Raw genomic sequence first — 14909 nt, 5'->3', positions numbered from 1 at the left:
AGGACATATAAAGTAATTACAATGACCAACAACAAAAACATCCAAAAAACTCCACCAAAAATGGTGAGGGAATATAAGCAAGGACTTCTCTGAGTAAGACCAATGGATGGTCAAAAGACACATGAAAAATCCTCATCTTCATTAACTATTAGGGAAATATAAATCAAGGCAACAATGAAATGCCATTTCATACCAATGAGAATGAACATATCAAAAATATTGGGAATGATCTCTTTTAGAGGGGATATGGTGAAAAAGGAACTCTCATCAACTGCTGGAGAGAATCTTGTATAGTCAAACCTCTGTGGAGAACAGTCTAGAGAGAGAGAATTCTCAGTAAACTTAGAATTGACCTTCCATATGGCCTAGCAACTCCACTTTTGAATATCTATCCCCATGATAGAAAAGCATTCACTCATTCATTTGTAAGCATCTATGCTCACCATTATTCATCTATGCACACTTAACACTCAGTAAATGCTAAGGTTTGAAGTGAACCGAGACGTCCAGCTGCAGATCAAAGAACAGGAGAGTGGGTCATGAAGAATGGTATATATACACAATGCAATACTATGTTAGGGCTGGAGCGATAGCACAGCGGGTAGGGCATTCGCCTTATAAGCGGCCAACATGGCCCAACCGAGTTCGATTCCTCCGCCCCTCTCGGAGAGCCTGGCAAGCTACCGAGAGTATTTGATATGCCAGACACAGTAACAACAAAGTCTCCAATGGAGACGTTACTGGGCCCGCTCCAGCAAATCGACGATCAACGGGAGGGCCTTTACCTTTTTAATACTATGTTGTGGTAAAGAATGACAAAATCATGCAATTCACTGCAACATGAATAGAACTAGAATATAGAATGTTAAATGAAGTCAGAAGTAGGATGATAATGGTAATTAGAATAACTGGATGAGGAAATACAGTGTGGTTTACGGTGTGTGTGGGGGGGCAGGGGGATGCATAGAACTGCCATCGGTCCCAGAGTATAGGAAGGAGGAGAAAAAAAAATTAAGCGACAGACAGTGAGGGTGAGGGTGGATGGGAGAGATAGATGAGAAGCAACAGGGGACAAGCATTCTATATCCAGGTACATCAGTATCAGTAGTCTTAAGAGCTAAATACTCAAACCACAGGATCAACAACAGTGAAATCATGAGACCTAAATTTTAGTAATCAGACTTAAAATGGTGCCTGTCAAAATCGCAGTCTAAGGGAATCTGAAGACATGGCAGAGAGAAGTTACATCAATGGCAGGTTCAGTGCTAGAACACTGTATGTTTAAAACCCAACTATTAATAACTTGTAAATCATGGTTGTTTAATAAAATAAAATTTAAAAGATTAGTTGCTGCTTCCCCCGCAAATAAATAAATGAATAAATAAATAAGAATAAGGATTTCATGTCCCTCAGCATGCAACTTCTTGACATTTACTCTCAGTTACAAAAAAAATGGTTTAAAAAGATGAGACAGAAATGATAGTACAGTGAGTATCGTGCTTGCCTTGTATACAGTCAACTTGGATTTTATTAATGGAGATGATAGTAAAAATTGATAAACTGAAATTAAGAAAGAAGGGGCCTAAGACATAGTATATGGATGAATAAGGTACTTGGCTTGCATGCAGTTGACCGAAGTTCAGCCATTGGCACCACATAGGGTCCCCTGAACACACCAGCAGTGACTCTTCTGCATAGAGCCAGAAGTAAGTCCTGAGCACAGCCAGGTGTAACTGAACCCCTTCCACAAATAAGGAATATCACTATATTATTTATCAATATGCACTAAAAAGAATGGAAGACATAAGTGTCTGAGTGTTTAAAAAATTAGGATGAATTATCAGAATATTAACAGAAAAGTAAATCTATAAGAATAATGTTTGGTGCTCACTTCGGCAGCACATATACTAAAATTGGAAGGCTACAGAGAAGATTAGCATGGCCCCTGCGCAAGGATGACATGCAAATTCATGAAGGGTTCCATATTTTTAATAAAAAAATTTAAAAAATAAAAATTAAATTAAAAAAGAATAATGTTAGCAGTAAAATACTATGAATTAAATTTTTTTATATTTGCAAATGTGGGCATATATGCATTTTGAAAATTCAAGTGAGAAAAATCTCAAACACTTCATAAACTGTAACTGCAAGGATTGGGAGAGTAAAAATCAGGGGTGAGAGATTACATCTTTAAGACGACATATTTATTTGTTTATTGAATATATGACCGTGTGTATGTATAATTTAAATTATATATAATTTGCAGATTCCATAGTTATAGAAAATGAAGAAACGAGTTAATCAATTTTCTGAATTAGTGCTGCTTTTCCAGGCCAATCTTCTTTAATTTCTCTTGTCATCTGCAGTTACAAATTCACGTCTGGTAGCATTTTGGAAATAAATCAGCCATTATTTCTTACTAACAGAAAAATCATCAGAGCAACATTGTTTGGTTCTGAATGAAATTGGAAAAGGTCCCTCTATGTATCTTTGAAAAAAAATGTTTAGCTATATTTAGACAAAATTTAAAATAAGAATGAAATGAAGGAACAAGGTGATAGGTTGGCAGTTTTTCTTCTAGTAAAAAAAATTTTAAAAGGCTCACAGCTTAGGAACTAAAGGGAATCCTACCCTTGCTTCTTTCCCAGGCTCATTTTTCTCTGGGAAAATGGCTCTTTGGGAGAAACCTTAAGTGGCAGCTACCCAAGCTGACTGCTCAGCAGACGAAAAGAATGGGCAAAGAGCCCTAGGAGAACTACCCAGAAAAAAAGATGGTGTTTAGAAGAAACGTTCTCTTCCTCTATTCAGTGAACATACAAGCCCTCAGGGAAATATTCCTCATGGGATAAATGCCAGGAATGAAGAATGAGAAATGCTGCTTAAGATTCAAGTGAAAGTAATGCTCCATTCAAATATGTTGCCACATAAAAAATGGAAAATTTGTATTTACTGGAATGCAAAGGATGAAAAGAAAAACAGGCAAGCACATACACAGACTGACAGATAAGATTTGGTAAGACAGGGTTTATAAAAACTTTTTTCAATAAAATTTTCTATAATGTGAACAGTATCATAAGATGCCAGGGGTGTGAAAGATTGTGATTTTAGAGAAAAAAGAATATTTGTTTTATTAGTGATGGCATTTTCTGAATATCTGTGAGATTTTTCTTCTTTCATATTTAATCAGGAAATTTTACTTTTTAATTTGTTTTTATTTGAGTCAGTTATATTGCAACACTACATTTTGATATATGATTATTCACTTATGTGATAGGACCTTGTAACACTCATAGTTAGATGTTTTCAGAAAGAACTTGAAAATAGATAATTGATGTGAAAGTTGAGTGAACTATGTATTCTATAACCACTTCCTAATGAGCATGATATAACCCATTCTCATCTTTGTGGCCAAATCACAGTTGTTAAAGAAAAATAAAAATAAGGTTTTTTTTAAAGAATAGCATGAAGTGTTATCAAATATCTGATGCAAAATTTGCAGGGTTATTTTCAAGAAAAGAATCTGAAGCTTTGACTTAGGAAGGTCAAAATGTGGATTCTCATTTCCTTTGTATTCTAACAATATCCAATTTGCTTTCATTGCAATTTCATTGCAGAATAACCTAGCAACAATAGAGGGTAGCAGGTAAGAGAGATAAAGTTAGACTGCATCCTTAATTACTTGAGGGATCTTGTATCAATAAGAAAATTTGTCTGGCCACTTCACTTAAACGATAATGGAAATCATATTATTGCATTTGAACTCTCTGGAATCTAATACTAGGTTATGTCCTTGAACTTCATTGAATTTGTTCACTCATTTTATTTGACCACACATGAATTCTTTGAGTCAGATGAAAAGGCAGATGAGGAAAAGTAATTTCCAAGGTGTTTACTGTATAAAGAAGATGAAAATAAAGGACAGAATTGTGGGGAATGTAAGGAGCCTAGAACTAGTTGCTTATCTTTCTTCTTAGAATTTCAAACGTCTCTTAACCTCTATAGATTATAGTACTGCACTTCTTTAGGAGAACAGAAAAATAAATGACAACCTCAGATGAATAACAAATGGATGGCATAAGCAGTATATGATCCGGGAAGTGTTAGGCATCAGGCCACTACACCAATTCAGAATCTGTCCTTTATTATTATACTCCAATGACCACATAAGGAAATGCATATGGTCTAGCATAAGGTCTGCAGTAACACTAGAAGGCATTATCTTATTTATTTTTAATGACCTTCTGCAATATTATTTTGCTTTGTGCTCTGATGACTTCTGCTCTAATGATTTTTTTTTTTGCAGAATCCTTTGGTAATCACAGTGCTTGTGAGAAGTGCTACATAGATAACAATGCTTAGAATGATGAGCTAAAGCACAATAGTTATATAGCAATGAAATAATATCATCAAAAAAAAAAAACAGAAGACAGTGTGAACCTGAATTTGCCGTGGTATGCTCTTCCCAAATCTTCTTCAATAATCACTGTAAAACTCTAGCTCTGGAATTTTGCTTCTGAGATTTAAATCACTTGAAATTATGCAAAGGCAACTTACTGGGAAAAAATTGTGAGATAGGTTGTTTATGTTAACATTGCACAGAGAGTAGAAAGTCCACAGAAAAAGTTATGTCAACAATATATTATATTACCCATGCCTATAGTTTGCCAACCAACTTGAATTTTACTTCATCCTTGAAACAAGAATGCCTTAAAAACTGTGTGGCTATAGAATTTTTCCATAGTTGGGGCTTAAGAGTCAAAATATTACTTAAAAAGGGGAATGCATATAGTGATGAAAAATGTGACGATAGCACAGGATTTACTGAAACTGCCTTGCATGCAGTCAACTTTGAAAAACAGCACTATATGGTCCTCTGAACATCACCAAGTATATTCCTGTCTAGTGTCACTTTGGAGGACGCCAATTACTGCTGATTCCCAGGCACTGCACAATTCAAGTGACACCACTTCCTCAGATTCCTGCACCCCAAATCCTATTCAAGTAATAGAGAACCTTCAGAAGAATTTCCCAGGCCTGTTAGTAACATTCTTGGGGTCTTCTCTACCACCAAAAATAGAGCATATAAGTAATTTTTCAGTGTTTATAACAATGGTTAAAATTGTAATTATTACTTGTTTTATTTTAGTTGAGGTAACTTGAATTATTTTACTACATAAACAAGCATATCATTTAGTTAGTAATCATGTAAATATGGGCTATCAATTAAACAGCTAGTTATAACTGAATATGCCAATAAAATACTGGTTAATTCAGTAGAATTGGACAAAATTAACTATCAAAAGTAGTTTTTTGGAGGATTGATAAAAACTTTAGGATAGAAAAAGATTAGTACTGAAAGGAAAAAATCTACAAATCATTTGTAAGATCAACTTGTATGAAAATATAAAAAAGTGTTACAGTCCGTAGTGATTCACTGTCCTCCCGTTTTTTTATCGATTTTGCTCGAGCGGGCCCAGTAATGTCTTCATTTTGAGACTTGTTGTTACTGTGTTTGGCATATTGAATACGTCATGGGTAGCTTTCCAGGCTTTGCCGTGCAGTTGAGATGCTGTTGGTAGCTTGCTGGGCTCTCCAACAGGGGCAGAGGAATCGAACCCAGCTCAGCTGGGCTGGCTGTGTTCAAAGCAAACACCCTACCTTTGTGCTATCACTCCAGCGCATAGTATCACTAATAAAAATATGTAATTATTTAATGTTTATTCATTTTATTATTAACCATATTTTATCAGATTCAAATTTCCAGTCAAAGCAGTAGCATGTTTACATTTAGGGGAGTAAAACAAAGTAAATGTGGGAAGAATGTGCTTTTCTACACAGATGTGATTGGTTTATCAAAGAGAGCATCTTAGTATTAGTATGAGTAATCACCATGGAAACTTGCAAAGTTGTCCTGGCAAGTGCCTTTAAATGGAGCTCAGCATGGTTTGACTGTGCCTGTGTGGACTCTAAATTTGATCTTATTTCCAAGTAATTGTTCTGCCTTGAAAGAAAATATAAACACAGCTATTTTTTCACTCCTTGTCTTCCTATGAAGACCTTTTCTTCTTTAGATATCTTAACAGTGGTAAAGTTATCTACTGAGAGTCACCATCTACACACATACAGATGTTTACAATTTTATATTTTATATTGCCTCAGATAAACATAAAAATTATAATCATAACCTATTTGCAGTTGAAAAACTATGAAAGCAAAGCTAGATTTAGCCAAGATCTTACACTACAATAGAATTTTTATTGCAAATGTGGTCACAGACTCTAAGTTTTTATTAGCCCATTAAGTGAGTTCCTATCAATAACAGTGCTATATGAAAATTAAAGGTATATAATATTAAAGAGGTGAGACTTGTTTTTATATTAAATGATTTATTTATATATTTGTTCATTCAAATATTTATAAATTTACATATTCACTGCAAAAATCTGTATTGAACCTTCACAGTATGGTAAGCACTTAATCTGGTATAGTAAAATTATATATATATGTGTGTATGCACATAATATACATCCAATACAAATAAATATACACATACAAATATGACACAGGGGGAAAAAGACATGAAAACATAACATTTTAATTATTTCCCCACAGAAAAGTTGAAACTTTTTTATAGACGTCCCCATGTATAATCAATGAAAAATTAGTATTCATTAGTATTATCAATAATAGAGATGTACAGTGTAAGGATTCTAAGCAAAGCACTCATAAATCAGAACATATTATTCCATTCCAATGGGTTTTGAGATTTGTAAAAACACAACAAAACAAGCATAGAAAGCACAACATAGAAATATTAATACATGCCCAACAGAGATTGATACCACTATTTTCTTACAATATATATACTGAACTGTGGCACTTACTGACAGACTGCTGGTTTCAAAATGTGAAATAGAAAGTGCATCTACAATCCAGTGAGAGGGGAGCCTACCCATCAAGCGGGCTCACTAAGATCTTTGCAACCAGACCAACAATGGGCCCTAACAAGGCCTGTCATCAGAACTAACCATTAATAGGTATTAGATGATTTCTCACAGGCAGTCAACAAGCTACCTAACAGTCATTTCACCAAAATTCTGAAAAAAAAATTATTGAAAATAAAACTATATACTTTTTAAATTGAAAATCTAATAGATTTCATGTGGCTCTTACAAACACTTTTTACAGATGGTTCAAAAATGGACATTAGTGCCTTTATTTCAAAGATATGACAGTCCAGGAATGTATTTCTGTGGGAGCACTTGCATTTATATATATGAAGTTTTGCATTTGATGCCCACAGACAACAAAGTTGGGGAGTAGTAAATTTCATGTGAGCAAGCCCCTGCTTCATAGTGACTAATCACTGCTTCAATAACTAATACACTCTCCCATGCCAAAGAAACTCTTGGGACAGGCTAGGATGATGGGCTACTGAGCCCTGGAAGTGGAGTTTCCTCAAATCTCAAGAGCTTGTTGGAAAATCTAGTAGACAGGAAAGTACCTGGGCAGTTTTCACAACTTTAGAGAGTAGCCCAAAGGAAGAGAGAAATAAAAGCTGTGAAGGTGCCAATGATAAATTTTCTAAGAAACCTAAGTGAAATTGTGGGCTAGGTTTAGAAACAGCCATGAGCCCTGTTGATAACTGAAGTGCAGAGATGCTCGGCTGGTATGTAAGAGGAAACACAAAATTGTGAGCCTCACTACAGTCTGTAACAAGAAGAAACAAACAAGGAAAACAAATAGAAAACACCAGACACATATGTTATCAATGTAAAAAATATAAGGGTAGAAGAACCCCAAGTATAGTTATTATGCTGAACTTTAAGTCTTGTCGAATCCCTTTATTATTTTTATTTTTTTATTTTTATTTTTATTTTTTTAATTTTTTTATTAGTGAAACACCATGAGGTACAGTCATAGACTTACAAATTTTTGTGCTTGGGGTTCAGTTTATTTTTAAGATGAAGAAATGTAAAACCTTCATAATTCAACCGATAAGGCAAGGTAATGATATAGTTCATATGAGGCTCCTAATTTCTGAGGTCTAATTCAGTGTCTTCTGACCATATCACACTAATTTTTTTCTCTTTGGGAAGGCAAAGACTTCTAGAAATTCTTGCAATATCTTGTTATTTTATTTTTAGCATCTTAGATAGGCTAAGTTATCTTTCTTTTTTGTCACTCTAAAGAATGTAATGCTTTTTTTCTGTTCTTTTTTTGTGGTTGCTATTTTGTGGTTGTTGATTTTGTGTAGAAAAACTGGGAGAGAATTCCACTGATGTGAAAAATAGAATTTTTTTTCTAAATATGTGAGAGTATTAAACCCAGATTTAAACCCAGATCTTTGTTTTATTCATGGATTAGATTAAAAGAACACAGTTATTACAAAGTCTTTTTATGAAAGGTAGTACTTGTACAAAATATGATTTTCTCTTCACTGACTAATGAGGTAGAGTGTATATTAATATATGCTTCAGGGACGTGTGTGTGTGTGTGTGTGTGTGTGTGTGTGTGTGTTTCCTGGCACAAAAAAAGATTTGACACTCAAAAGTAATTGTAATTTTAGGGGTTTTTCCAACACCAAAATTAATAGCTCTTTCATGATAGAAAAAAAGAGGAATGGAAGGTATTTCCCCCTTATTCTTGAACTACTTATCATGAAAATATCTAAAAGAAAAACTAAAGTGCTACATAAATTGATGTTAGTAATCATTTAAGATCTGTGCTTTGAGAGCACAGATATACACAAACTTTATAGAAAATATATTTATATGTGTTTTCAATGTTCTATGTTCATTTTTGGGGAGGGAGTATTTTGGCACTGTAATTTGATTGATGCTTTGACAACACAGGTGGAATGCAAAATGTAAGCCAAAGACCACACACTAACAAAGCAACTCAGAATGCATCTCATAAAAAATCGTTTGAAACCAGGACTGAATAATAGTAACCTATATAGAAAAGTTATGATATATAAAGTAGGTGAAACCAGGTATAAAGAAATATTTTAAGCCAGGATTTGGAGTTAGCATTTGGTGTATGCCTAATAAACATTTATTATATAAGCTTGAATAATTCATTAATTCCATGGCATAGATGAATAGATCATAAATGACACATGGATAGATATTAGGTAGATGATATTAAATTGAGACAAATATTGGTTACATACAGTGAGTGTTTAATCTCCACCACTTACGTTGCAATATGATTTAAATTCACTATTCCATTGTAACAGCATGAAAGTAGATATTGATTATTAAAATTATTGTATGAATAAAGAAATAGCAAATTTTAAAGCAAATATCTTTTGAAGTTTTTCAAGCTATTATTAAAAGTGTAAAAGAAACCCAAATTGCCTAACTTTAACACCCTAACAGATAACATTAAATTGTCTGGAGTCTCTTTATTCCGCAATACTCAAGTAAATAATTTGCTTCAATTTTTTATTTAGAAATATGAAAGAAAAAAATTCTTGCTTTTCTATTCTGATAAATATGCAAAGAATTGTTCTTTGCTTTTTACAGAATATATTTCAGTCACTCTAAGCTTAAATGTGCCAGGAATAAAGATTGAAAGTAAGTAACCTGAAAGCAACCTGTGCACCGTCAAGCCAGACTATGGTTACTAAAATGCATAACATGGTGTAATCCATTATGTCTGACTATCTCATTATTAGACATATTAAAAAGATAGATAGCTCAAGTTAAGTGTCTGCTCTAGGCTATGTTGTCTCTTGTTCAGTCTAACGCTAGCATGTCTATAGTGCACCAAATGATTCATAATGTAGACCTTTAGAGAAACTGAACATAACTAACACATGAAATTGGTTTGGCATATTAAACTAATCAGCTTGGTAAATGCCCTTTCAGCGGCAAGGAACCATTCTGCTGGTGTCCTTGTGATGTCTTCCCTCTGATAGGCTTCAGTCATATGGGTTTTCATACCATCAGCTTTTCTGCAATCATTTCCCCCTGGAATAAAGTAATCAGTAGATATGAAAACCAAGCTGGATTTGAGTGGTAGGGAGCTTACTTTGCATGTGTCCCACCCCAGTTTGATCCCTGGCATTCCATATGGTCCCTTGAGCCTCACCAGGAGTAATTCCGGAGCATAGCATGTGTGGCCCAGAAACAAAACAATACCAAAAAAAAGAATTATAAAAATCATGGTGAAATACAGTCTCTGTTTATTACCGTTACCATTAAACACAATAACCCTTTTTGTGCACTATTGTAAGTTGAGAAAATTTATAGTAAAAATATAAAAAATTAAAAAACAACACGCAAAACTCTACTTCAAATATAAATATCAGTGTTATGAGAAAAATTTTAAGCATTTGTTTTATCTTAAGAAACTTTGGGGAATTGATAATAAATTAATATATTTAAATTTTCTGTACAAAACCCAAAGCCATAATACAGTGAGCAAGGCACTTGCCTTGTATGAGACTGGCCCAGAGTGATCACTGACATAAGAACTAAGAATGAACCCTGAACATAGCTGTGTAATGCTCCTCCAAAACAGACAAACAAAATTCCTGTACAAGATCTACTAATTCCAACTATGTGCAAAGTACTAAGTTGATTGCTAGAAGTGTTTCACATAACGTCGACACTTTGTTTGTTTCTTTAGATAATGAAATTAAAATAAATTTATTATTGGGACACTAAAATACATGAAAATATCTGTTACACTGTAGCACTGTCCTCCTCTTGTTCACCGATTTCCTTGAATGGGCACCAGTTACGTCTCCATTGTGAAACTTGTAACTGTTTTTGACATATCAAATACGCCAAGGGGAGCTTTTCCAGGCGGGATACTCTCAGATGAAAATATCTAGAAAAAGTAATTTTAAAACCATTTATTATTTCAGGATGTGCATATACTAAGAGTAATAGTGTCATTTATTGAAGTTCTTGGACATTTAAATGCTAACAGTTTTGAGACTATGGTATTAATGTCTAAATTTGAATATTTTTCCTTACTTAGATAAGATTTTTTTTTACTCCTCTATGCAGCAGGGTCATTTTTGCATAGGTGTCTAAGGTTGCAAATGAGATTACTCTAGAATTTAGCAGTTTAAGAAAATCTTTTGTATTGTCTTTGAATCTTGAATCTATTTGTAATCACCACATTCTTCAGGTGTCAGTCAGAATAACAGTAACACTTCAGTGAATGGAAGATTTATTCCAATCTCTCTCAGTGGTTGTTGGCAAGATTCCCTTCTTTTCAATTGTTTTCACTTAAGGCTTAAGTTACTTGCTGACTAACTGAAAAACATCTCAGTTCTTTGCCACAAGAGCTTTTTTCAGACGGCTAGAGTTATGGCAAGTTGTTTCATCTAATCATTATAGAGAGAAAAATCTGAGAATGAGTTTGAAAAAGAAGAAAGACACACTTTTTCTAAAACCAAGTGTCAGAAATGATATGCCATAACTTTTGCTGCGTTCCTTTCAGGAGAAGGTCTGTAAGTGTAGCTCTCACTAAAGCAGAAGGAATACCCAGAGTATGACTAGTAGCAAATAGGATCCATGAAAAGACTTAGGCATTCAGCCTTATTTTCATTTGACATAGTCTGTCAAGAAGGATCCTTTGCAGAAACAGAGTACACATAAGAATTTTATGACATTCTTACAAATTGCTTACATTGCTCCAAAATTATTTTACTAATGTGTAATCCCATTAGCACTATATGAGAAAATATTTCATTTCCCCAAACCCTCACTAACACAGGCATTATCATGGTTTTAATCACTTTACCATGTTGGTGAATACAAGGGTTTGTATTTTAATTTTACTTTCTTTGATAACTTAAGAAATTTAATATGCTTTGATATGCTAATGAGTCATTTGTGTTTCTTCTATTAAAATTTTTTCATCATCTGTATATTTTCCTCTCGGGCAGTTCCTTATTGATTGATAAGAGATAGCTATATTGTAAGTTTATTGTACTTGTTTCTATTTTACATAGAAATAATATTGATTTTCAAATTTCTTATTTGCCTTTCAAGAAAATTAAACTCTTCTTTATAAATTAGAATACGTATGCATTTTCCTTATTCAACATTTTTCTGATGGTGTCTTTTTTTTTCAACAAAACAAAGAAAAATGACATTCAGAACAAGTGGTATTTAATACTTTTGAAAAGCTCATGGATGTAAAAAGCATCAGAAAATAAGGGTTTGGGAATAATATAAATAGAGAGACTTTTGAACCTAGAAGCAGTGTGTCGTGGGGTGAGACATTTATGAAAAATAAGAGCAGAAATTTATATAATTCCAGGAAGAATGGAATTTAAAAAGATAGGGAGGCAAAAAGGAAAAATATTATCCTCTTTTTGTCACTCTACATAGATCTTAGGGTAGCAAAAGCCAACTTATTTGGTAAAAATGAGATAAAGTCTGTGTTTCTTTTTGATGCGAGTTAAATTATATAAAGTCTATTGTTTTCTAGGTTAAAACAAATTTTATTTAAGAATACTGCTCTCTACCATATTTGTTACAAATAACTCAAAGTAGTTAGTATTGACAAATATTCTTATAAAAAAATTATAATTAACCAGCTGTTTCATGAATTAAATATCATTTATAGGGTATGCTAATAATTAACAAAACTGATCAACTATTTTCCTTTAAATATTTTAAATGAACTAATAATTTTCAGCTATTCAAATGACTAATCTGTTTAGAGTTTGGTACTTTTACAGATCCTAATTAAGGTGCAACTTGCTATCATCACATTGGTACAATTGCTTCTATTCTTATTCTCCTAGGTCAGAATAGTCTCTGAATTAAAACATTCTATTGTTTTGTACTTTAATTCAGATTAGGCCTTTAATCAATTTTAATTATATATATTCAAAGTGATCCTCCTAAAAGACTAAAGGAAAAGACAACTCTTGTTTCTGAAAATGCTGCAATACAATGATTTACGGGCTATACTAAACTATGAAAGGAGAGGAGAAAACATTATATAATACTAAAAATAAGAAGACACCAAACTAACAAAATAAAATTACTAGTAAAGATATATAAAATACAAAAGATTATATACTGTTTTTGTATATACTTCATTTGTAGTTTGACTTTGGAAACACATATAGTACGTTAATGTAAAAGTATTTAAAAATCTTTAAACCCTTAATGAAACAAAATAGTAGCAAACTGATGACATAATAATATAGATATGTATGTATTTATATACATATATATGCGTTATGTTATATATACAAATATCTAAAAATGATACACAGTTAAGAATATTTACATTTTTCTAGACTTTTTCCATTATGATATGTTCTAATATCCACTGTCCACTGTCTTTCCATTGTTCATCAATTCTCTCGAATGGGCACCAGTATCATCTCCATTGTGAGAATTGTTTTTACTGTTTTGGGCATATCAAATAAATCACAGGTAGCTTGCCAGGTTTTGCCATGTGGGCAAGATACTCTTGATAGCTTGCAGGGCTCTCCAAGAGGGCCGAAGCTATAGAACTCGGGTCGGCCACATGCAAGGAAAACGCCCTACCTGCTATGCTATTGCTCCAGCCCATTCTAATATCTATCATATAAATTTTAATACATTCATATGTATGATATAAATTGATATAATTCATCCGCACGGCAGAGCCTAGCAAGCTACCCGTGATGTACTCGATATGCCAAACACAGTAACAACAAGTCTCATGATAGAGACGTTACTGGGCCCGCTTGAGCAAATTGATGAACAATGCGAGGACTGTGATATAACCGATAATTTTTATGTATGCAATCAATATGTATGCTAGATAATTTGTATGTTCATGTTCGTAGGAGCCAAGATTTATAGCTTATTATAAGAAAATATGTAAAGATTTTATAATTAAAATCTGTCAATTCAAAAATTGAATTGGAAGTGTGTATAAAAACTTGAGATGTGCCAATGGATTCTGTGAGAAGCTATGAAGTACTATTAGGTACAAAATTCTGAGGCTTAACATAAATATCTATTCACAGCCAAAACATCAATACATAACAGCATTTCTAAACAAACAAAACCTCAAAAAATGTTTAAGCAAATAAAAAAATATTGTCCATTTTAGGTTCCAATAAATAAAGCACTTCACCTAAAGGATATATGAATAAGGAGGTGTGAATAAATATTGTAACAGGTAGGGCACTTGCCTTGAACCTGGTCAACATGGGTTTGAGTCCTGGAATCCCATATGGTGCCCCTCGCAACACAGGAGTAATTATTGAAACAAAAAGTCAGGAGTAACCCATAAGCAACATAGATGTGCCCCTTCTTCACCCCACCCAAGAAAAGAGATAATATGAATCACTTAATCACTTAACTTCCCGTTAGTCGTAGATTTGCTTGAGCGGGCGCCAGTAACGTCTCCATTTGTCCCTGTCACGTGCTAGTGTAGCCCAATGGCATCTGTTCGCTCGGGGAACATGAAGGGCCTCAAACTGATCATTCATGATCTTGACGAAGAAGTCTGACCATCTGGAAGGTGGGCGGCCATGAGGTCTTTTGACATCCCGTGGAATCCAGTCAGTAACAGCTCTAGTCCAGCAGTCGTCTTTAAATCTCATTACGTGACCAGCCCATCTGATTTTTGACACCTTGGCAAATGAGACAGCCTCCCTGATTCTTGATCTTCGACGGATGTCAGAACTCCTGATTCTTTCTCTCATTTGAGTGAAACGTGATATTCCAAGCATAGCTCTTTCTATTCTTCTTTGGGAGAACTGAATAGCGTTCTCATCTTGTTTGCGTAGGGCCCAGGTCTCTGAGGCATATGTTAATGAGGAAGAACAGTGGAATCAAAGAGATGTGCCTGGAGCCGGAGGTTCTTCGTCCTCTTAGCTATTTCTTCAACGTTCTTGAAAGCGTTCAAGCCGCTCTTTTCCTCCTGCG

At 33.9% G+C, this 14909-nt stretch overlaps 1 non-coding gene and 1 pseudogene across 1 annotated transcript; one reads left to right on the top strand and one right to left on the bottom strand.

Annotated features, from left to right (window-relative positions):
• Positions 1 to 14909, bottom strand: part of LOC130018452 (tubulin alpha-1C chain-like) — a 134150-nt pseudogene that overhangs the window by 104628 nt on the left and 14613 nt on the right.
• On the top strand, positions 1884 to 1990 carry LOC130018765 (U6 spliceosomal RNA). The gene has a single exon (XR_008791637.1). It is a non-coding gene; the product is annotated as a U6 spliceosomal RNA (small nuclear RNA).

This window comes from Sorex fumeus, unplaced genomic scaffold, assembly GCF_029834395.1.
Source record: "Sorex fumeus unplaced genomic scaffold, SorFum_2.1 ptg000265l, whole genome shotgun sequence".
Taxonomy (NCBI): Eukaryota; Metazoa; Chordata; class Mammalia; order Eulipotyphla; family Soricidae; genus Sorex; species Sorex fumeus.
Note: the sequence above shows the minus strand (reverse complement) of the source record. Positions and strands in the feature narration are given on the sequence as shown.